Below are 25,749 nucleotides of genomic sequence, written 5' to 3' on the forward strand. Positions count from 1 at the left end.
CTTTCTCTGTTGGGGAGTGACTTGAGGTAAAAAAGTGGATTTCCCGGCAGTAGCCGTGGCCACCAAGTCTGATAGACCAACTCCAAATAACTCCTCCCCTTTATACGGCAAAACCTCCATGTGACGTTTTGAATCCGCATCGCCTGTCCACTGTCGTGTCCATAAGGCTCTTCTGGCTGAAATGGACATAGCACTCACCCGAGATGCCAGTGTGCAAATATCCCTCTGTGCATCACGCATATAGATAAATGCATCCTTTATTTGTTCTAACGACAGTAAAACATTGTCCCTATCTAGGGTATCAATATTTTCAATCAGGGATTCTGACCAAACTACTCCAGCACTGCACATCCAGGCAGTTGCTATAGCTGGTCGTAGTATAACACCTGCATGTGTGTATATATTCTTTTGAATAACTTCCATCTTTCTATCTGATGGATCCTTAAGTGCGGCCGTCTCAGGAGAGGGTAACGCCACTTGTTTGGATAAGCGTGTGAGCGCCTTGTCCACCTTAGGGGGTGTTTCCCAGCGCGCCCTAACCTCTGGCGGGAAAGGGTATAATGCCAATAACTTTTTTGAAATTATCAACTTTTTATCAGGAGCAACCCACGCTTCATCACACACGTCATTTAATTCTTCTGATTCAGGAAAAACTGTTTGTAGTTTTTTCACACCATACATAATACCCTGTTTTACGGTATCTGTAGTATCAGCTAAATGTAACGTCTCCTTCATTGCCAAAATCATATAACGTGTGGCCCTACTGGAAAATACGTTTGAATTTCTACCGTCGTCACTGGAATCAGTGCCCGTGTCTGGGTCTGTGTCGACCGACTGAGGCAAAGGGCGTTTTACAGCCCCTGACGGTGTTTGAGGCGCCTGGACAGGCATTAATTGATTGTCCGGCCGCCTCATGTCCTCAACTGACTGTTTAAGGGAAGATAAACCATCACGTAATTCCACAAATAAAGGCATCCATTCTGGTGTCGACCCCCTGGGGGGTGACATCTGCATATTTGGCAATTGCTCCGCCTCCACACCAATATCGTCCTCATACATGTCGACACCACGTACCGACACACACCGCAAACTCACAGGGAATGCTCTAATGAAGACAGGACCCACTAGCCCTTTTGGGGAGACAGAGGGAGAGTCTGCCAGCACACACCACAAAGCGCTATATATACAAGGGATATCCTTATATTAAGTGCTCCCTTATAGCTGCTTTAATATATATATATATATAGCCATTAATGTGCCCCCCCTCTCTGTTTTACCCTGTTTCTGTAGTGCAGTGCAGGGGAGAGACCTGGGAGCCGTTCTGACCAGCGGAGCTGTGACAGAAAATGGCGCCGTGTGCTGAGGAGATAGGCCCCGCCCCTTTTTCGGCGGGTTCTTCTCCCGCTATTTTTCCAGTCAGGCAGGGGTTAAATATCTCCATATAGCCCCTATGGGCTATATGTGAGGTATTTTTAGCCTTGTATAAGGTTTATATTTGCCTCTCAGAGCGCCCCCCCCCAGCGCTCTGCACCCTCAGTGACTGCCCAGTGAAGTGTGCTGAGAGGAAAATGGCGCACAGCTGCAGTGCTGTGCGCTACCTTATGAAGACTGAGGAGTCTTCAGCCGCCGGTTTCCGGACCTCTTCACGCTTCAGCATCTGCAAGGGGGTCGGCGGCGCGGCTCCGGGACCGGACTCCACGGCTGGGCCTGTGTTCGATCCCTCTGGAGCTAATGGTGTCCAGTAGCCAAGCAGCAAATCCACTCTGCATGCAGGTGAGTTTACTACTTTCCCCCTAAGTCCCACGTTGCAGTGATCCTGTTGCCAGCAGGACTCACTGTAAAGAAAAAAAAAACCTAAACTAAACTTTCTCTAAGCAGCTCTTTAGGAGAGCCACCTAGATTGCACCCTTCTCGTTCGGGCACAAAATCTAACTGGGGTCTGGAGGAGGGTCATAGGGGGAGGAGCCAGTGCACACCACCTGACCTAGTAAAGCTTTACTTTTTTGTGCCCTGTCTCCTGCGGAGCCGCTATTCCCCATGGTCCTTTCAGGAACCCCAGCATCCACTTAGGACGATAGAGAAATTATATATGTTAAAATTCAACATTCTGTGTGTGCGTCAATTATATTCACTTAAAGTTTCTTATCAAACGATATCTGTGTAAAGAAGGACTAGGTGTCCAGTATCGGTCTGCCCAACCTTGTGCTGCACCAACGGTCCCACTTCTCTGTAAATTGAGAGGAGGAACCCCTTATCTTATACATATATCTCTCGTGTCGTATTACTGAATTTACCAACGCCCTCCACTGCTCCACCCTAGGCATGTCAGCTGAGAACCAAACCCTGGCAATGACAACCCTCGCCAGCGTAGTGAGACACAGGACATATTTGTACAGTACCACAGAGTGTGTTTCCTCAAGATCTAATCCAAACAGGCATAGGCCGGGGTCTAGTACGGGGAGGGATGGGGCAGTCATGGTTATATCACCGCATACCTTACGCCAGAAAAGGGAAATTGCAGGGCAGTCCCATAACAAATGCCAGAATCCGGCATCGGTCTCCCGGCATCTGGGGCAGCAAGAGTTATCTCTAATACCAGCCCTCTGCATAGTGACAGGAGTTCGATACACCCTGTGCAGAATGTAAAAAAAGACTTGTTTATATCGTATACATGGCGTAGTATATTTAGTGGAGCCCAGGATCTGGGTCCACTGCTCCTGGGATAAAGGTCCCAAATCAGTCTCCCATTTGATGCGAAGTGTATTCAAATGGTCGTGACCATATTTATTATTCAAAGCAGTATATATGACAGATATTTTTCCCCTTCGATTAAGAGAAGTGAGCAACGCCTTAACGGGTGAATCTGCAATTGGAGGTGGGCCATGAGGAAACTGGGTCTGCACAGCATGTCTAAGTTGGAAGTACCGAAACAAGGCAGTGTTAGGTATATCAAATTCGAGTTTCAATTGCTGAAAAGACTTGAGCACTCCATCTTGGTAGAGTTGTTTTAGAGAGATTACACCCTTAGTTATCCAAATATTATCTGGAGATATCTTGTACAACTCTGAATACGTACTATTAAACCATAGCGGAGTACTGGTATCCTGCCCCTCCCAATCATATATAGTATGTGCATAGCGCCAGATTAGCAAGGCTTGGCGTAACAAGGGAGGCAAACCAGAAGCCGCACGGCCAGAAAGAAGGAGTTGAAGAGGAGAAAAGGAGAAAGCAGGAGAGCACCTCGCCCGCTCAGCCAGAAGACCCCCCATTGTTGGATCTAAGGAATCTCCAGTCCACTCACCAAGATGGGACATTTGCGCTGCTACGTAATATAGTCTCAGATTGGGAAGACTCGCACCCCCCGAGAGTTGTGACCTGCTCAGCGTTTTAATAGAGACTCTTGCTGGTTTATTACCCCATATAAATGAGGACATAACGCCCTCAATTATAGCGAAGACTTTTTTCGGGAGGTAGACCGGAGAGTTATGTAGGGCATATAGGAACTTTGGTTGCATTATCATTTTGAATAAATTAACCCGACCTAGGATAGACAGTGGTAGTTTTTTCCAGCTATGAGCCCTCTCTTTAAATGACATCGTAATGGGGTCAATATTTTGGGCCACATAACTACGTGCCATAGGGGTGATCCAGATACCCAAGTATTTAAACCGCAGCGTCCACTGCAAGGGGTACACTCCCCGGGTATTTTCAGGGAGAAGACCAGACAAGGGAAAAATATGCGATTTATCCCAGTTGATTAGTAAACCAGAAAAAACTCCAAATTCCTCCACTACCCGCAGCATAGCCTGCAAGGAGCCCTCGGAGTCCTGTAAGAAAAGGAGCATATCGTCTGCATACAGGGCCACAACATCCACATGACCCCCAACCTTAATACCCCTAATCTCGTCATTAGATCGTAGCAAGGCGGCCAACGGCTCCACGGCAATTGCGAACAGCGCAGGGGATAGGGGGCAACCCTGTCGAGTGCCCCTCTCCAACGCAAACATCTCCGACGTGAAACCATTGGCCGTCACACGGGCCATAGGCAAAAAATACAATAACTGGAGAAATTTAATAAAACGAGGGCCAAAAGCAAATTTCTCCAGTACCCCCCACAAATATGTCCACTCCACTGAGTCGAATGCTTTGGCTGCATCTAGGGACACCACCACCGCATCCAACTCCCCCAGATCACGCCTCTGTAGGTGACAAAACAGTCTACGTAAATTTTGGGCAGTTGACTTACCTGGCATAAATCCCGTCTGATCCGGGTGAATGATTGTTGTGATAACTAAGTTCAATCTAGATGCCAAGATCTTTGCCAGTATCTTGACATCTGTATTGAGGAGGGAAATAGGTCTGTAAGATTCGGGGCGTAGGGGGTCTTTTCCCGGTTTCAGCAAGACAATTATATTTGCCTCGGCCATAGAGCGAGGGAGAGTCCCGCCCTCCAACAATAGGTCAAATAATTGTAGAAGATAGGGGGCAAAAAAGCTGCTAAATTTCTTATAAACTTCACCCGGAAGTCCATCACAACCCGGTGCCTTAGACGCTGGAAGGGACATGATCGCAGCGTTCACCTCCTCCAGAGTAATTGGTGCATCTAGAGCCCCAGAGTCTTCCTGGGACAGACAGGGCAAATCCAGCCGAGCCAAATATTCCCTCAATTGATCAGTGGAGTAAGTGGCTCGGGATGTATATAGCGAGGAATAGTAACTACGAAATGTCTCAGACACCGCCGAGCCAGAGTAACACATTTGGTCGTCAGAGTTCCTCACACATTGAATCATTGTTCTAGTAGATTCAGACCGAGCCAAAAAAGCTAAATAACTGCCATTCATCTCCGCCTGAAAATAGTGTGCATGTCCCGTAAAAAGGAGTCTACGCCTGGACTTCTCAAATAAGCAATCGGACCACTCTTCCTGCGCGTCTCGCCACAACAGTTCGTCAGAACGTAAATGGGTAGCTATATATTGGGATTCCAATTGCTGACATAGGGCCTCCAGTCTTATTTCCTTCTTTTTACTAGATAATTTAACCTCAGATATTCGTTTTATGAAGGAGCCCCGCTGGAACGCTTTGAAAGCGTCATGTTTGACCGCCAGTTCGGTGCAAGACAGATTACAAACCTGGAACCCCTCCCAGGCATTAACCAAATCCGCACCCTCCCCTAATAAGGTTAACCAGAAGGGATTAAGTTTCCACATTTTTGCACCGCGCTCCCAACCAACATTAACTGTAAGTGATACAGGAGAGTGATCCGATATACCCCTAGGAAGATAGTCCACCTCCAACACATCAGGGGACAAGTCAGGAGAAATCAAGATCAAATCAATGCGAGAGAAGGCATGATAGGTAGCGGAGTGGCAGGAGAACTGATTAGCCGTGGGATTGCGACTCCTCCATACATCCACTAACCCCAGTTCCCCCACCAGTCGTGCAAATGGAGTAGGGGATACAGAAGGGGAGGGAGAAGCAACCGACTCTCTCCATCTGTCCAGGGCATGATCCATCACATTGTTAAAATCCCCCAAGCATATCACTGGGGCAGCAGGGGATTGGGCTAGAAATCGGGCTGCATGACGCAGAACCTCATTGTTATATGGCGGGGGGACATAGACAGCTAATATGTGGAATAGTCTACGATTAATATGTGCGCGCAGAAAGACATATCTGCCATATTGATCTGTTTCACAGGAGTCTAGGTGAAATTGTATAGATTTTCTAATTAGTACAGAGACACCCCTAGCGCTACCTGAGAAAGTGGAGTGGTAAACATGACTAATCCAGGGTTTCTTGAGTGCCAGCACCTTACTTCCAAACAAATGGGTTTCAGAAAGACAAATTATGTCTGCCTGGTATTTTTTAACCTGAGTCAAGATCAACGATCTCTTAATCTGGCAGGATATATAAGAGAGACAATTATCAGAGCCCGGCCGTTCCGAGTCGCAGAGCAGTGTAGGCTGTGAATAGGGACACCCAGTCCCCCCATGTCCCTGGAAGCCGAGGAAATCAAAGCAATATCGTTCGCAAACATCGCTACACAACAGAGCACACACATAAGCAAAAATTGATGGCATGAAAAAAAACAAACTAACCCCCCCCCACTCCCACCCTGTATCACCTTGGGAACTTAAGGTATACCTGGATCCCATAACTCCCACCAAATTAACTAAACTAAGGGATAGGGGCCTAACCAAGAACCCAAAGAAAAGCCCCTACACTATCTTCGGCACAGGCTCTCCATAGTATACCTATAGAAGTAGTGCCCTAACCCTGAAAAAACATATCTAGCAGCGTACCTCAACAGTAATACCAACATCGATATTAGGCTGCCCGACATTGCCCCATCAAAGCATTGCATATGCACCCACAGTGTGACTAGCATAATAAGAATATGAGACAGTGAGGCTTAACATTAAGAGAGCAATAAACCAACAATTGTGCAGTAACACGTCATCGAGGAGGGTGAGGCTGTCGTTCCAGCCATGCAGCAGCATCTTGAGGAGTTGAAAAAAAGTGAGTGGTGTTATCGAACACCACTCGCAGCCTGGCCGGAAACAGCATAGAGTATTGTATATTACGGTCACGGAGTTGACGTTTAATATGCAGAAACTGTGATCTACTCTTTTGCACCTCCAGGGCAAAATCAGGGAAAACAGATATATTATGTCCATCCAGTTGGAAAGGGCCCTGTGTCCGGGCCAGACGGAGTATAGCGTCGCGGTCCTTAAAATGTAGGAAACGGGCAATAAATGTTCTAGACGGAGCCCCGGGTGGCGGCATTCTAGGCGGGAGTCTGTGTGCTCTTTCCACTGCAAATTGAGAGGTAAATGCTTCTCTGCCCAATAAACTAATAAGCCAGGTTTCCAGAAATAATTCCAGGGTGGTGCCCTCCGCTCTTTCAGGGAGTCCAACAAAACGAATGTTGTTGCGCCGAAGTCTCCCCTCTATATCGGAAATTTTAGCCTGCATAGACACCATCTGGGTAGACAAGTCGGCCACTTTCGTCTGTAGGGGTGACGTATTATCTTCCAGAGTCGATATCCGATGTTCAGTTTCACCCACTCTTTCCCGGATTTTCTGTAGATCTTGTCTAAGCAGAGAGACGTCCGCCTGTACCTGCCCAATCTTGTCTGTGACCCTCTGTTCAGACGCTGAAATGGCCTGTAGTATTTGCTGGGTAGAGTGAATTTGCTCAGCGGGATCAGAGGTAGCAACCTCTGTCGCAGACGAGGATAGGTCAGTGTCACCCTGCTTTGCCGAATGAGACGGCTGCTGCGACCTAGCATATTTCTCCAGTTTCGCAGCGGCGTTAGCCGCATTCTGGCCTCCTTTAACCATTGCAGCACTGGGCGCGTAGTCAGGGCCCCGAGGATATTACAGCAAAAAAGTCTCCAATCAGTATGGGATCAGCACAGGGGGCCACCTGGGCAGGCAGATATGATAAACAATAATATAGCAGAGCAGAGCAGGCTTATAGGCACCCTGCAGAATATTCTGTGTACAGGGAGTATTTCTGCACGGAAGCTGATTTACGGGCACATGTGTGGCTATTGCAGAGATGCAGGAATCGTTCACAGGGTGTATTCTCCCTTTCTTTTCTCCTTCTTCACCCCTCCCCTCTCTGCAGCTATATATATATTTCTTAATATATGTGGGGAATCGCGTACAGGGAACCCCTCTGTAATTGTCTATTAAGCCCAGAAAGGAGAGGGAGGGGCAGCCCCAGCCGCAGCTCACTCGGCCGTACAGCACCGCAGGACGGAGAGGATGTCAGGTGCAGGGAGAAATGTGCGAGGCTGCAAGATGGCGGTTTTTCGCGGGCTTTCCTGCCCGCACTCACCCGTCCCCAGCACCTCCGCGGGGTTCCAGGCAAGTGCTGCCGCGATATGCCCGTTAGTCAGAGCCCTCCCAGTCTCGGTCCCCCGGCCGGAGGATCACGGCAAGTCCGCCGCTACAAGCGCCGTCACGTGTCTTCCCGGATAGAGAGGCAGGGAGCCGGGGCGTCACGCCGGAGGTGTCGGATACAGGGAGCCGCGCTGCACACCGGACCAGTGCGGGTATGTACAGGGGCAGTACACCTTCTTATGCCAGCTGGCAGGTCACAGGAGCCACGGGTTAGGGGAAAACGGGTGTTTAAACAGGATTTCTATGGAGAGCTAGATCTTCCCACTGCTACTCCATGCCTGTCCAAGCCACGCCCCTGCGCTGCGCTAACTTTTAGGGATGTGAGGCGCCCACTTCCTGCTCACCCGGTATCGGAGCTGCATGTTTGGGGCCTCCCCCTCCTGTGCCGCTTGCTCCCGCACCACCCCGATGACCGGGTAGACAATCCGCTCCCTCCGTTGCCAAGCCATGTAAGGACAAGTTGCTGCTGGAACTCAAGGAGGGGGCTGGGGGTTGCACCTTCACCCTAGGTGACTGGAAAAAGAGCGGCTAGCACTTACCCAACCACAGGCTAATCCGCCCCCCCTTCCCCCAGCCGGCCCTGAACGGTAACAGCAAGAAGCCCAGCAGCACTGGGAATACGTCTTTAATGGTGAGCCTTTTGCTCGGTTATATTATGCACTTATAGCTATCTCTGTGAACATAATTCTACAGCACCTAAGTTTTTTTCTATATAGCTCCAGATAGTTTTATATGCTACCATGGTGATGATACTGTTGTCTCAGCTGTAATATTTGAATGATTGATTATATATACTCAAAAGGTATCTATTTCACACTTATGCATTACTTTGACATCCTATACATTGTTATCCCTTATATGCCCTGCTTGATCAAAGTGCAACGCTCTGGTCTGCTTAGTGTATAATTGCATTTATCTAACAATGTCCCCTGCGTGGTTGCACCTACGCTTACATGCCATTGCATTCTGAATATTATAAGAATTTATTTTATGCCCTTCTGGGGTATCTACCCAGCGTTGATGTATGATGCTGATTTGTATAATGCATTATGTTTGTGACATTCTTTTACATTTATACTGTCTCTCTGTAGTTGTTCCTTGTCACCATGGTGATGGTATACACTTCCTGCATCACGCCTATGACGTCACCGGGTTCCCGGAGCGTGCAGTGATGACGGAAGATTGGTGCACATGTAGTGAATACACAGGTTTATATAGTATGCCTTTTGTAAGTTGTGTGAGGTCTTGCTAAAAGAGCTAACGCTCTGAAACATTGAGTATAACTTTTGGGCTGTGCCTACGTTATTTGATTGGGATTGCAGTCCTGGAGTGCCATCCAATACACCTTGGATATATGCTTTCTTTGGAGTGGCACCTGGACAAGCTGTTGCAGTAGGGGTGAGTGCCGGACATACCTTGATACATATAGAAATATATATATTTTTTTTCAATTTAAGATAGATTTTTTTTCATATGCATTCTTTTGATATAGTGATCTAAGATTGTGTTGGATCACTGGTCTTTAATTTATTGGGCGGGATGTACATCCTGCCACACATTGCATAAATACTAATCGCATATGTACTAACATATGCGATTAGTATTGCAAATGACAGCTCTTCTGATAAAAGCTGCCCATTGCGATGCACTCTGGTCCCTGGACTTCCAGGGTTTATGACCCAGGAGTCCGTCTGCACCTGCTGGGAGGGATCCAATTGGCACATAGCACAATGCTTTAAGAAGCCCATATGGTAGCAGGCATTACCCTCTGCATCTGAGCCCTGATGTCGGGGCTTTAATACATTTGGAAATGCAGTAAAAAAAAAACAAAAAATAAGAATTTACTTACCGATAATTCTATTTCTCGTAGTCCGTAGTGGATGCTGGGGACTCCGTCAGGACCATGGGGAATAGCGGCTCCGCAGGAGACAGGGCACAAAAATAAAGCTTTAGGATTAGGTGGTGTGTACTGGCTCCTCCCCCTATGACCCTCCTCCAAGCCTCAGTTAGGATACTGTGCCCGGACGAGCGTACACAATAAGGAAGGATATTGAATCCCGGGTAAGACTCATACCAGCCACACCAATCACACCGTATAACTTGTGATCTGAACCCAGTTAACAGTATGACAAACGTAGGAGCCTCTGAACAGACGGCTCACAACAATAACAACCCGAATTTGTTTGTAACAATAACTATGTACAAGTATTGCAGACAATCCGCACTTGGGATGGGCGCCCAGCATCCACTACGGACTACGAGAAATAGAATTATCGGTAAGTAAATTCTTATTTTCTCTAACGTCCTAAGTGGATGCTGGGGACTCCGTCAGGACCATGGGGATTATACCAAAGCTCCCAAACGGGCGGGAGAGTGCGGATGACTCTGCAGCACCGAATGAGAGAACTCAAGGTCCTCCTCAGCCAGGGTATCAAATTTGTAGAATTTTGCAAACGTGTTTGCCCCTGACCAAGTAGCAGCTCGGCAGAGTTGTAATGCCGAGACCCCCCGGGCAGCCGCCCAGGATGAGCCCACTTTCCTTGTGGAATGGGCCTTGACAGATTTAGGTTGTGGCAAGCCTGTCACAGAATGTGCAAGTTGAATTGTGCTACAAATCCAACGAGCAATCGTCTGCTTAGAAGCAGGAGCACCCATCTTGTTGGGTGCATACAATATAAACAGTGAGTCAGACTTTCTGACTCCCGCCGTTCTTGAAATATATATTTTCAATGCCCGGACCACGTCCAACAACTTGGAATCCTCCAAATCGTTAGTAGCCGCAGGCACCACAATAAGCTGGTTCAGGTGAAACGCTGACACCACCTTAGGCAGAAAATGAGGACGCGTCCGCAGTTCTGCCCTGTCCGTATGGAAAATCAGATATGGGCTCTTATATGATAAAGCCGCCAATTCTGATACTCTCCTGGCTGAAGCCAGGGCCAGTAGCATGGTTACTTTCCATGTAAGATACTTCAACTCCACCGATTTGAGCGGCTCAAACCAATGGGATTTGAGAAAATCCAAGACTACATTAAGATCCCACGGTGCCACTGGGGGCACAACCGGGGGCTGTATATGTAGTACTCCTTTTACAAAAGTCTGGACTTCAGGAACTGAAGCCAATTCTTTCTGGAAGAAAATCGACAGGGCCGAAATTTGAACCTTAATGGACCCCAATTTGAGGCCCATAGACAATCCTGTTTGCAGGAAATGTAGGAATCGACCCAGTTGAAATTCCTCCGTGGGGGCCTTCCTGGCCTCACACCACGCAACATATTTTCTCCAAATGCGGTGATAATGTTGTGCAGTCACCTCCTTCCTGGCTTTTACCAGTGTAGGAATGACCTCTTCCGGAATGCCTTTTTCCCTTAGAATTCGGCGTTCAACCGCCATGCCGTCAAACGCAGCCGCGGTAAGTCTTGGAATAGACACGGTCCCTGCTGAAGCAGGTCCCGTCTTAGAGGTAGAGGCCACGGATCCTCCGTGAGCATCTCTTGAAGTTCCGGGTACAAAGTTCTTCTTGGCCAATCCGGAGCCACTAGTATCGTTCTTACTCCCTTTTGCCGTATAATTCTCAGTACTTTTGGTATGAGAGGCAGAGGAGGGAACACATACACTGACTGGAACACCCACGGTGTTACCAGAGCGTCCACAGCTATTGCCTGAGGGTCTCTTGACCTGGCGCAATACCTGTCCAGTTTTTTGTTGAGGCGGGACGCCATCATATCCACCATTGGTTTTTCCCAACGGTTCACAATCATGTGGAAGACTTCTGGATGAAGTCCCCACTCTCCCGGGTGTAGATCGTGTCTGCTGAGGAAGTCTGCTTCCCAGTTGTCCACTCCCGGAATGAATACTGCTGACAGTGCTATCACATGATCTCCCGCCTAGCGAAGAATCCTTGCAGCTTCTGCCATTGCTGTCCTGCTTCTTGTGCCGCCCTGTCTGTTTACGTGGGCGACTGCCGTGATGTTGTCCGACTGGATCAACACCGGCTGACCCTGAAGCAGGGGTTTTGCCAGACTTAGAGCATTGTAAATCGCTCTTAGCTCCAGTATATTTATGTGAAGAGACATCTCCAGGCTTGACCATACTCCCTGGAAGTTTCTTCCCTGTGTGACCGCTCCCCAGCCTCTCAGACTGGCATCCGTGGTCACCAGGACCCAGTCCTGTATGCCGAATCTGCGGCCCTCTAACAGATGAGCACTCTGCAACCACCACAGAAGAGACACCCTTGTCCGTGGCGATAAGGTTATCCGCTGATGCATCTGCAGATGTGATCCGGACCATTTGTCCAGCAGATCCCACTGAAAAGTTCGTGCGTGGAATCTGCCGAATGGAATCGCTTCGTAAGAAGCCACCATCTTTCCCAGGACTCTTGTGCATTGATGCGCAGACACTTTCCCTGGTTTTAGGAGGTTCCTGACAAGTTCGGATAACTCCCTGGCTTTCTCCTCCGGAAGAAACACCTTTTTCTGAACCGTGTCCAGAATCATTCCCAGGAACAGCAGACGTGTCGTCGGGGTCAACTGAGATTTTGGAAAATTCAGAATCCACCCGTGTTGTTGCAGCACTAGTTGGGTTAGTGCTACTCCGTCCTCCAGCTGTTCTCTGGACCTTGCCCTTATCAGGAGATCGTCCAAGTAAGGGATAATTAATACGCCTCTTCTTCGCAGAAGAATCATCATTTCGGCCATTACCTTGGTAAAGACCCGAGGTGCCGTGGACAATCCAAACGGCAGCGTCTGAAACTGATAATGACAGTTTTGCACCACGAACCTGAGGTACCCTTGATGTGAAGGGCAAATTGGGACATGCAGGTAAGCATCCTTTATGTCCAGGGACACCATAAAGTCCCCTTCTTCCAGATTTGCCATCACTGCTCTGAGTGACTCCATCTTGAACTTGAATTTTTGTATGTACAGGTTCAAAGATTTCAGATTTAGAATAGGTCTTACCGAGCCGTCCGGCTTCGGTACCACAAATAGCGTGGAGTAATACCCCTTTCCCTGTTGTAGGAGGGGTACCTTGACTATCACCTGCTGAGAAAACAGCTTGTGAATGGCTTCCAATACCGTCGCCCTGTCTGAGGGAGACGTTGGCAAAGCAGACTTTAGGAACCTGCGAGGGGGAGACTTCTCGAATTCCAACCTGTAACCCTGAGATACTACCTGCAGGATCCAGGGGTCCACCTGTGAGCAAGCCCACTGTGCGCTGAAATTCTTGAGTCGACCCCCCACCGCTCCTGAGTCCGCTTGTAAGGCCCCAGCGTCATGCTGAGGGCTTTGCAGAACCCTGAGAGGGCTTCTGTTCCTGGGCAGGGGCTGCTTGCTGCCCTCTCTTACCCCTTCCTCTGCCCCGAGGCAGATATGACTGTCCTTTTGTCCGCTTGTTCTTATAGGACCGAAAGGACTTTCTGTTGGGAGGGGGTCTGAGGTAAAAAGGTGGATTTTCCGGCAGTTGCCGTGGCCACCAGATCCGATAGACCGACGCCAAATAATTCCTCCCCTTCGCATCACCTGACCACTGTCGCGTCCATAAACTCCTTCTGGCAGATATGGACATCGCATTTACTCTCGATGCCAGAGTGCAAATATCTCTCTGAGCATCTCGCATATAAAGGAAAGCATCCTTTAATTGCTCTATAGTCAATAAAATACTGTCCCTATCCAGGGTATCAATATTTTCAGTCAGGGAATCCAACCAGACGACCCCAGCACTGCACATCCAGGCTGAGGCGATGGCTGGTCGCAGTATAACACCAGTATGTGTGTATATACTTTTTAGGGTAGTTTCCAGTCTCCTATCAGCTGGATCCCTGAGGGCGGCCGTATCAGGAGACGGTAACGCCACTTGTTTTGATAAGCATGTGAGCGCCTTATCCACCCTAGGGGGTGTTTCCCAGCGCGCCCTAACCTCTGGCGGGAAAGGGTATAATGCTAATAACTTTTTTGAAATTAGCACTTTTCTATCTGGGTTAACCCACGCTTCATCACATACATCATTTAATTCCTCTGATTCAGGAAAAACTACAGGTAGTTTTTTCACCCCCCACATAATACCCCTTTTTGTGGTACTTGCAGTATCAGAGATATGCAAAGCCTCCTTCATTGCTGTGATCATATAACGTGTGGCCCTACTTGAAAATACGTTTGTTTCATCACCGTCGACACTAGATTCTGTGTCTGGGTCTGTGTCGACCGACTGAGGTAAAGGGCGCTTTACAGCCCCTGACGGTGTCTGAGACGCCTGGGCAGGTACTAACTGGTTTGCCGGCCGTCTCATGTCGTCAACTGATTTTTGTAATGTGCTGACATTATCACGTAATTCCATAAACAAAGCCATCCATTCCGGTGTCGACTCCCTGGGGGGTGACATCACCATTATCGGCAATTGCTCTGCCTCCACACCAACATCGTCCTCATACATGTCGACACACACGTACCGACACACAGCAGACACACAGGGAATGCTCTTATCGAAGACAGGACCCCACTAGCCCTTTGGGGAGACAGAGGGAGAGTTTGCCAGCACACACCCAAGCGCTATAATATATATGGGAACAACCTTATATAAGTGTTGTTCTTTATAGCAGCTTAAATATATCAAAATATCGCCAAAAAATGCCCCCCCTCTCTGTTTTACCCTGTTTCTGTAGTGCAGTGCAGGGGAGAGTCCTGGGAGCCTTCCTCACAGCGGAGCTGAGCAGGAAAATGGCGCTGTGTGCTGAGGAGAATAAGCCCCGCCCCCTATTTCGGCGGGCTTTTCTCCCGGAGTTTTAGATATCTGGCATGGGTTAAATACATACATATAGCCTCAATGGCTATATGTGATGTATTCTTTTGCCATAAAGGTATTAAATATTGCTGCCCAGGGCGCCCCCAGCAGCGCCCTGCACCCTCCGTGACCGCTTGGTGTGAAGTGTGTGACAACAATGGCGCACAGCTGCAGTGCTGTGCGCTACCTTCATGAAGACTGAAGAGCCTTCTGCCGCCTGTTTCCGGACCTTCAATCTTCAGCATCTGTAAGGGGGGTCGGCGGCGCGGCTCCGGGACGAACCCCAGGGTGAGACCTGTGTTCCGACTCCCTCTGGAGCTAATGGTGTCCAGTAGCCTAAGAATCCAATCCATCCTGCACGCAAGTGAGTTGAAATTCTCTCCCCTAAGTCCCTCGATGCAGTGAGCCTGTTGCCAGCAGGACTCACTGAAAATAAAAAACCTAAAAACTTTTTCTAAGCAGCTCTTTAGGAGAGCCACCTAGATTGCACCCTGCTCGGACGGGCACAAAAACCTAACTGAGGCTTGGAGGAGGGTCATAGGGGGAGGAGCCAGTACACACCACCTAATCCTAAAGCTTTATTTTTGTGCCCTGTCTCCTGCGGAGCCGCTATTCCCCATGGTCCTGACGGAGTCCCCAGCATCCACTTAGGACGTTAGAGAAATGGGGGTTTTACCGCATTTCTGTATTAGTACATCCCACCCATTATATGTTACTATATGGCTTTAGGTTTTCTGCATTTACATTTTCAGAGATACCTGTATATTGTTAGGATTGGCAAAAACCTGTCACAAGATACTTTTTCCTGTATGTATATTGTGGAAAACCCCATATGTAAATGTTGGTGGCATTTGGTTGGTGGTATTTTTTTAATATATGTAGAAAAAAGAAGTGAATTTAGAGGTAGGCGACTTAGAGTAGATTGGACTACTTGGCCAGTATGTTCATTGGCAGCTTGTATATATGTGATTGCATTCCACTGCAGACGTGGGTAGAAAGCAGCCCAGAGCAGCTGTCACACTGCATTGGTTGAGCCTCTGGTCATGTGTTAATTGCGTTCCACACAGTTGCCGGTGATTGTGAGAGCCAGAGGAGTCCAGAGCTGTAGTACTGCTGTGGATTGAGCGGCATGAATAGTACCCAGAGCCGGCCTTAGGCATAGGCAAACTAGGCAAATGCCTAGGGCATTTGGTATGCTTAGGGGCACCAGCAGCTTCTGCTGATTAAAATGATATGCGGCATGCCTATATTCTGTGTGTGACTGCGGCTGTATCTGCATACGAAATGCTACGTTGCAGTGTATTCCTGGAAATCACTGTAATGTAGCATTTCGTATGCAGATACAGCCGCAGTCGCACACAGAATATAGGCATGCTGCATATCATTTTAATCAGCAGAAGCTGCTTGTGCATCCTAGCTAAATAGTAATGCAAATAAGATGCATTTTCAGAAACAAAAGGCGCCAGATGTTAGCAGAGCTGACAGCTGACTCATGCCAGGCATCTCCTGCAGAACTAGTGGCAGTGCTAGGGGGCACCAGCCAAAATCTTGCCTAGGGCATCATATTGGTTAGGGCCGGCTCTGATAGTACCCTAGCCATGGTATTGTAGTGTATATGGCCACTGTATGTTATAAAGATAATGAGTTGCCTATTTATATAATTTAAGTGAGCATTCTATTAAAGCTTCTTAAACGGGGGGGGGGGGGGGGGGGGGTGCACCGACGATTTTGCCTAGGGTGCTGAGAAACCTTGCACCGGCCCTGGCAGTGTGTACTAGGTATACTATGAGGGGAAGAGTGGTAGTGTATAATACAATATATATTGTTGTGTGTACTGGATATATTATGGGGGAGGTGGGCTTGTGTTATGTAATATGGTTCTGGGTGCACTGGGTATAATATGAGAAGGGGTTGTGTATAAAACAATATATATGGTGCTATGTGTACTGTGTCTGTTATGGGGGAGGGGGGCTGTATGTTGTAGTGTGCACTGGGTGTGTGTGTGTACTGGTGCTATGTGTACTGAGTGTATTATGGGCTACGGAGGTGGGCTGTATATTATGGAATATGTGTATATATATATATATATATATATATATATATATATATATATTCAGTAAACAGATACAGGTGCACTTGTAAATCCAGTCCACAGGACACCAGTCCGGGTTCAAGCGCGTATGCTTAAAAACCGCAGCATATCTCTCCTTAAATAACTCCGAACTCCAAGAGTAAAATCTTTCTAAAAACAAGGATGAAGAGATATTGCGCTCATAGGGGGTCATTCCGAGTTGATCGCTCGCTAGCAGTTTTTAGCCGTGCAAACACATTGTTGTCACCCACCGGGGAGTGTATTTTCGCTTTGCAGAAGTGCGAATACCTGTGCAGCAGAGCGCCTGCAAAATCATTTTGTGCAAAACAAGACCAGCCCTGTAGTTACTCTCCATGTGTGTTGATTGAGAGACAGCTTTTGACGTCACACACCCGCCCAGCCACCCCTGCGTTTTCCCTGACACGCCTGCGTTTTTCTAAGCACTCCCTAAAAACGGTCAGTTGCCACCCAGAAACGCCCACTTCATGTCAATCTTCTTGCGTTCGGCCGTGCGACGGGAATCTACGTTAGACTCTGTGCAAACCCACAATGCTCATTGTACCCGTACGACGTGCATGCGCAGAAATGCTGATTTTTAGCCTGATCACTGCGCTGCAAACTGATCACTGCGCTGCAAACAACGGCAGCTAGCGATCAACTCGGAATGACCCCCATAGTGCAGATCAATTTTTATTAAGTAAAACAATATCACAGGACAGGTCAGACAATGATGGTAAGACTTGTACCCTGATCACTCACACTGTGGGCTGGTTACTACATGGTAGAATGTACTCCACAAGGCTAATGCTGCATACCGCCGTCCGCTACCCAGGACCATACACCGCGCCGCCGGCTGTGGATAACGTGTTGGGGCGTTGCCTACCAGACGCTCTATTCTCAATTTGAATTGTTCATTCCGAAAGGTCCCGTGGCACGGTGTCCTGACGGGTCACGGCTGTTATTCACAGCCGGCGGTGCAGTGTATGGTCCCGGGTAGCGGACGGCAGTATGCAGCATTAACCTTGTGGAGTACATTCTACCATGTAGTAACCAGCAATTGATCTGCACTATGAACGCAATCTCTCTTCATCCTTGTTTTTAGAAAAAAAAAAAAAAAATTATATATATATATATATATATATATATATATATATATATATATATATATATATATATATATATATATATATATATATATATATATATATATATATATATATATATATATATAGTCTCCCTTATCCAAAATGCTTGGGACCAGAGGTATTTTGGATATGGGATTTTTCCGTTTTTTGGAATAATTGCATACCATAATGAGATATCATGGTGATGGGACCCAAGTCTAAGCACAGAATGCATTTATGTTACATATACACCTTATACACACAGCCTGAAGGTAATTTTAGCCAATATTTTTAATAACTTTGTGCATTAAACAAAGTGTGTCTACATTCATACAATTCATTTATGTTTCATATACACCGTATACACACAGCCTGAAGGTCATTGAATACAATATTTTTAATAACCTTGTGTATTAAACAAAGTCTGTGTACATTGAGCCATCAGAAAACAAAAGTTTCACTATCTCACTCAAAAAAGTCCGTATTTCGGAATATTTGGATATGGGATACTCAACCTGTATATATATATATATATATATATATATATATATATATATATATACTGTGTATATATATATATATATATATATACTGTATATATATATATATATATATATATATTGTATATATATATATATATATATATATATATATATATATATATATATATATATATATACACACTGTATATAATATAAATTTACCCACAGTGCACGGCCAGTGTTGAAGGTGAGTGCCTGCACCTGGTCCCACTCTCCCCTCTGTGGCCCTACTCTCCTCCTTGTGGTCTCACTCTGCTCCTTGTGTCCCCCACTCTTCCCCCTGTGGCCTCCCTCCCCACTGTGTCCCCTACTCTCCCCTCTGTGGCCTCACTCTCCCACCTATGTCCCCTACTCTCCCCTCTGTGGTCCCACTCTCCCCACTGTGTCCCCCACTCTCCCCTCTGTGGTCCCACTCTCCCCTACTCTCCTCCCTGTGTCCCCTACTCCCCCCCCCCTTTTCCCCCACTCTTCCCCCTTGTGGCCTCACTCTTCCCCTGTGTCCCCCACTCTGCTTCCTTTGTCCCCCACTCTCTCCCCTGTGACCCCACACTCCCCACTGTGTCCTCTACTCTTCCCCCTGTGGCCCCACTCTCCCTACTGTGTCCCCTACTCTACCCTCTGTGGCCCCACTCTGCTCCCTGTGTCCCCTACTCTACCCCCTGTGTCCCCTACTCTACCCCCTGTGTCCCCTACTCTACCCCCTGTGTCCCCTACTCTCCCCACTGTGGCCTCACTCTCCCCCCTCATGTTCACACACCCCAGTTTTCCGTGGCCACGCCCCTTGCGTGCACACTACACCACCAAGATTTGTTTTCTGCTTGCACCACTGCCTTAGTGGCAATAAATATGCCCAAACGTGGAGCTAGACGCGCTCTTCGGGCGGAGTGTGGCATACCCTCAACAGCGCGCCGCGCAAAGCATTCTGGTATCACCTGAAATCTCCCTGAAACAAGTTTTCAAAAGTAGGCAAGTATGCACTTGGCAGTCCAGATAATAGTGAGAAACATAACAAGTTAAACCTACCTTGCAATCCTCCAGACAGGAAATGAGGGATTTCAAGCTGAAATCTGCAACAGAAGTAAGAGCCGATCACAAAACTTAAACTTATTTTGTCAAATTGTGGGTCTATTTGCTGCTGAGCTTTGCACATAAAACATGTTTTAGCTAGACAAATACAATAAGCAGAAAAAGACCTGTTCTAAATCAACAATAAACACAATACATACAACAGTAGCATGTCTAGTGAGTTCCCTTCTATCTACTGTAGATAAAATAACAGTGCTAAAGTATATGGTATGTTGGCACTCAACCTTTTCAATTGATATTCTGGGTCCCCAAACAGAGGAAGTATACTGTAGAATGTAGCAGCAGATACTGTAGAGCAATCATGTCCAAACTGTGGCCCTCCAGGTGTTGTGAAACTACATATCCCAGCATGCCCTGACACAGTTTTGCTGTCAGAGAATGCTAAAGCTGTGTCAGGGCATGCTGGGATGTGTAGTTTCTCAACAGCTGGAGGGCCGCAGTTTGGTCATGCCTGCTGTAGAGCAATCAGTGGACAGAGCCTAAATTTGGAATCTTGAACACACTGCGCACCTCTGGACTAGTTTAGGTGCTTTCCATTACACTATTTTTAATATTTTGCATATGAAACGTTTGTTTAAATTGACTGTTGTTGACTATTCATGTGTGATAAAACTGCTGTTCAATAGTAAATGCAAACCAAATAAAATAATGATAACTGATTTCATAATTCAGGCCACTACAGAAACTCGAGTCTATGGACTTAATTCATGTTTGTACGCGATGGACGATTATCTCGCAATGGAGCGATTATTGGCAGACAGCGCAGCTGCTGCGACCGCAATGCGCATGCACCAAGGTTCAGCTGCGATCTCACTCGCAATAATAATTTCAAGGAACAGTGATTGACAAGAAGTAACCATTTGGAGGTGTTAACGAGGAGTTTACTGGGAATGGTTGGAAAAACGTTTTTTGGGGCGTGTATCTGCAATAGTCCGCAAGCTTGTACGTGCAAAAACATGGTCCCTGCGCTGCTACTGCTGTGTCCAGTCTGCGTAGCCATAGACCAAATCTTAGCCTCCATGTTCCCCATATTTGTGTATATGCTGCGAACGTGTACACAATTGTGAATGAGTCTGTGATGGCTTCAGTGGGCGTCTCTTCATTTCTGGGCAGCAGCAGCGCTTGCTAACATTAGCAATTCCGTAGTCTAGAAAATCACAAATTACATTTGCATTCAATCATGAATTAGGCCCTATGAGTGACAAACAGCAAATAGTAAAAACTCATATTACGTGCAAATAAGAGACGTACCGAGGTCTCTTTACAGGGGATGATATCGGAATGCCGGCAGTCATAATGCCGACAGAAGCATCCCAACACCTAGTAGGTAAGTATTCTATCACTAACCGTCCTTTTGTGTAGCCTGTCCCCCAGCCTCCCACTCCCCGCAGCCTAACACTCCCTCCTCCGCAGCCTAACCCTTATCCTTCCTAGTGGTGACTAACCCTAACCCCCCCCCCCCTCCCTGCAGCCTAACCCTTACCCTCCCCAGTGGTGCCTAACTCTAACCACCCCCTCCCGCAGCCTAAACCTAACCATCCCTCCTCCACAACCTTACCCTTGTCCTTCCTAGTGGTGCCTAACCCTAACCCCCCCCCCCCCCCAACCTGCGGCCTAACTCTAACCACCCCTTCCCGCAGCCTAACCCTTATCCTTCCCGATAGTGCCTAACCCTAACCACCCCTCTTCCCTGCAGCCTGACCCTTACCCTCCCCAGTGATGCCTAACTCTAACACCCCTTCCCGCAGCCTAACCCTAATCCTTTGCAGCCAAGCCCTCCCCCGACAGCTAAACGTAACCTCCCCCCAACTGCGGCTTACCTCTCCGCAGCCACGGCAAACCTTCGTTCTGGATCCTGGTGCCAGGATTGAGATCCATCTCGGGATCCCGGCACTGGCATTCCAAACAATGTCCGGTTTCAAGCGTTAGTATTCTGACCACCATGAACCTAACCGGAACCCCTTTGCACAATGAACAAGTCACATATACCTAGATAACTGTGGCGCCCAATTTATGAGCCGAAGCAAAACTCTTATATGAAATTTTTATGTGCAGGTTTCGATTTTTAAATCTGTAATTACCGGTAGCATAATTGCCATTAGGGCACATTGACACCACCCCACATACCTGATCTTTCTAAAATTCATTAAATTCAAAAAGTATAGCAAGCTAAGTGCATACATTATTCCAGGCAATGATATAGAAAACAGATCATTGATCTCTACAAGGATCTCAAGGTCCGTGGATTTATGGCTGAACATAGAATGCTGGACAAATCATGAACGCATCTTATTTCTTTTTCTGTCAGTGCATAGGCAACAGGCGGCCCTTCAAACCTTCAGTTGATTGTTATAGTTTGTAAAACTAGTTTAAAGGTCCGTTGATAAGTTATTACAGTTAGGCGTCTCTTTCCTTGATTAAATATCTTAACTTGCCATTGAGATTAAGCCCTTTCGAACTAATAGTGGGTAGCCCAATATGGCCCTTTATAATAATAATATATAATTGGGAAAAAATCAGAGCAACAATTGAGTTGCTCCGTCAGACTCAAGGTGCACAAAAAACAATTGAATTACCTCCTAGGGACAATAACGTGGGCAACACTAGTTGTATACAGCATTAAGCCGGACATACATTATGCAATTATCATCCTGATCCGCAGATTATCGGTGGATTGGACTGATAACTGCATAGTGTAAGGCCGCGATAATCACTCAGGCTTGGAATATCTTGCAACAAACCTGACTGATTATATCATCGGTCGCCCGCATTTAGCAACAAACATGCTATCACAGCTGACCTCCGGCCTGACATTTCCCCTGTTCCTTACAACCCAACAAGGACAGGTCTAAAATGTTGTGATAATGCTGAACAAAGCGTTACGAGATTCTTCTGGCAGCAGTTAATGTATTTGCTTAGTACACATTGAACCTTTATGATGTATACAGTGTTTCAGATGTAAGAAAATCATCTGTATGCCATACAGTACATAATTAACCAACATAGTCAAGTAAAGAGTATATCTATCATATAAGAGAATCAGGAGCAAAAATGTGAGGAGCAAATGGCATACAACATAAGTTGTCCAAGGCAGAACACCATAAACACTGGAGCATGTAGCTGGAAGGATAAATAAGCAACCATGGAAAAGAGCTTATTTGAGGGTTTATAGCTGGTGCAGGACAGCATCAGATCAGTGAGTCACAGGAGGCCGCACCCAGGTCTTTGCTGCCTAATGCATGGGAGGAAGGAACATTATCCAGAAGTATCACTCCCAGCAGCGCCTCGGTAAGGATAACAGGGCTTCTCCTGCGCTGCTGGGAGTGATACTTCTGGATAATGTTCCTTCCTTCTATGCGCATTAGGCACAGGCACAGATATGGCCCAAAGCCACAAAAGGAAAAATGATGAATAATCTTATTACTTAACAGCCCAGGCAGGAACCAGCATATACTGTAGGGTCATCCTTACAATGGGAGGTGCACGGGTGATGGATGGTTACCAGGCCTGGATGCCTTGGCAGTCATCTACATGTAGATAGGACATATTTGTCTCTCCAGCACTGTTGAACTACAAGTGTCAGCATGACACAAGCTGGGACTTGTAGTTCCTCGGCTTCTGAAAGCAAAGATTGCACAGTAATGCTCCCATTCACAATAAGACTGTCTAAGTGTAATGACAAGAGCTGACAGGCCATGCTGGGGCTAGTGGTTCCACAGCAGCTGGGAAGACACATAACTCATGATGAGCCAATGACACTCTGCTGTGGCCACGAAGATGATGGGCAGTCATACTGACAAGCAGCAGGCCTCACACCTAACAGCCTGACTCCCATACCCCAACACCCGGTACCCACCGGATCACCAGCCTCAGTATTCCCAGCTGTGCCCGGGCACGTCACTGCCCGTCTCCCTGTGCGAACCCCGCCCGACACCGGCCACAGACACTGCGAGGGACTGAGGCTCTACGGCGAGCGATGGAGGCCAGAACACCGGACGCGCAGCTGCAATTACGTCACCTCATGAAGCGGCACAGCAAAGGCATTGCTAGGCGTCTCCATAACGTCGTCCATTTTGTCGTGGTTAATTCTATAAGCATACACGAGAATCGGTCTTCGGGAAGACTGCTATCACAGCTTAATTAATGCAGACAGAATCTTAACATATTTTGTTTTTTGTTTTATTTATCATCAAACGTTTACAGTCACACACCCATAATACGTCTCTCTCTGTCACACACAGAGACAGCTACAGCAAGCCACGCCCCGTCATGTATCCGGCAGCGCTGTCACTCACACACCAGAGCCCCGCCCACACGTATATCCGATCCTTAGTGCTACTTCGGTCATGCCAATCAAAGCGCACAGCCCCGCCTCCCACCGTGACCGCAGATGTAAATTCCCCATCCTTCTGAGCACTAGCAATTCCGCTAGTTGGCGGCGGCGCATGCGCTTTAGCGAGTTTACGCCGAAGATCTTACTGCAGGCCCTCATTCCGAGTTGATCGCTCGCAAGGCGAATTTAGCAGAGTTGCTCACGCTAAGCCTACGCCTACTGGGAGTGTATCTTAGCTTCTTAAAATTGCGACCGATGTATTCGCAATATTGCGATTACAAACTACTTAGCAGTTTCAGAGTAGCTTCAGACTTACTCGGCATCTGCGATCAGTTCAGTGCTTGTCGTTCCTGGTTTGACGTCATAAACACACCCAGCGTTCGCCCAGACACTCCCCCGTTTCTCCGGCCACTCCTGCGTTTTTTCCGGAAACGGTAGCGTTTTTATCCACACGCCCCTAAAACGCCGTGTTTCCGCCCAGTAACACCCATTTCCTGTCAATCACACTACGATCGCCGGAGCGAAGAAAAAGCCGTGAGTAAAAATACTATCTTCATTGTAAAATTACTTGGCGCAGTCGCAGTGCGATTATTGCGCATGCGTACTAAGCGGAATTTCACTGCGATGCGATGAAAATTACCGAGCGAACGACTCGGAATGAGGGCCGCAGTAAGGAACCTAAGGGGGTAATTCTGAGTTGATCGCAGCTTCAAGTTTGTTAGCAATTGGGCAAAACCATGTGCACTGCAGGGGAGGCAGATATAACATGTGCAGAGAGAGGTAGATTTTGGTGGGGTGTGTTCAATCTGCAATCTAAATTGCAGTGTAAAAATAAAGCAGCCAGTGTTTACCCTGCACAGAAACAATATAACCCACCCAAATCTAAAGGGCCCTACACACTCGGCGATGCGCCGCCGAGGTGCCCGACGGCCGATACGGCCGACGTGCAACCCGACGGCGGGGGGGCAGTGACGGGGGGAGTGAAGTTTCTTCACTCCCCCCGTCACCCGGCTGCATTGAAGTGCAGGCAAATATGGACGAGATCGTCCATATTGGCCTACATGCACAGCCGACGGGAGATCAGCGATGAACGAGCGCGGGGACGCGCATCGTTCATCGCTGGAGTCTCCACACTGAAAGATATGAACGAGTTCTCGTTCATTTATGAACGAGATCGTTCATATCTTTCAGAATATCGGCATGTGTGTAGGGCCTATAACTCTCTCTGCAAATGTTATATCTGCCCCCCTGCAGTGCACATGGTTTTGCCCAACTGCTAAAAAATTTCCTGCTGCGATCAACTTGGAATTACCCCCTATGTTTGTGTTTGTGCTGCTCCATAGCCCGTTGTCCGCCCACTCCCCGGTACTCCTCTGCAGTCCCTAACTATAAAAGCCGAGTTATCTGTCCCGATCTCCTGAAGAGGAGGCAGTAGCAGCCCCACCTTTCTCCCCTGCTTCCCCCATCACATTCCCTTCTCCTCCAATGTCTCATCTTCTCCCACCCGGGCATCTCTGCTCCCTACAGCAGCCGCGAAAGCAAACAATTTGTCCAATCGCCCGCGTATTGCGCAAATATGTTCAAGGGCTGCCTTATAGTTTTCGTGACCAAGGACAGTGTCTCTCCAAAAACACAGCAGGTACAAGTATACAAAAAGGAATTTTTGGCCACGAGTGCCACCAGGCGCCAATACTAAATGATATTAAACAAAGTGCTCTCATGCAGGAATAATGAGATAAAAATCATAAAACATATACAACCTTGCAGGCTGATGCAAATGTCCAATCCTCGGTTTTTCACACCTCCTCCTCACAGCATATATCAAAGGAATGCCAATATGTAAAATAGAGGGGAGAAGGAAACCACATGTGTAGTACAGTATTT

General features: G+C 47.5%; 1 protein-coding gene across 6 annotated transcripts in view; it reads right to left on the reverse strand.

The window, feature by feature from the left end:
• DYNC1I2 (dynein cytoplasmic 1 intermediate chain 2) overlaps positions 1-23,547 on the reverse strand; it is a 178,937-nt gene extending 155,390 nt beyond the window's left edge. For 3 of the 6 annotated variants that reach the window (XM_063933477.1, XM_063933475.1, XM_063933474.1), the window contains exons 1-2: positions 23,389-23,545; positions 19,470-19,513 (exon numbers count right to left, since the gene is read on the reverse strand). The gene's annotated coding sequence lies outside the window, so the exon portion shown is untranslated. Of the gene's footprint in view, positions 1-19,469; positions 19,514-23,388 lie in introns of all 6 variants that reach the window. The other 3 variants (XM_063933473.1, XM_063933472.1, XM_063933476.1) reach the window with 2 other exon arrangements.
• Positions 23,548-25,749: the final 2,202 nt, after the last annotated feature.

Source organism: Pseudophryne corroboree, chromosome 7, assembly GCF_028390025.1.
Source record: "Pseudophryne corroboree isolate aPseCor3 chromosome 7, aPseCor3.hap2, whole genome shotgun sequence".
In the NCBI taxonomy this organism is placed as follows: Eukaryota; Metazoa; Chordata; class Amphibia; order Anura; family Myobatrachidae; genus Pseudophryne; species Pseudophryne corroboree.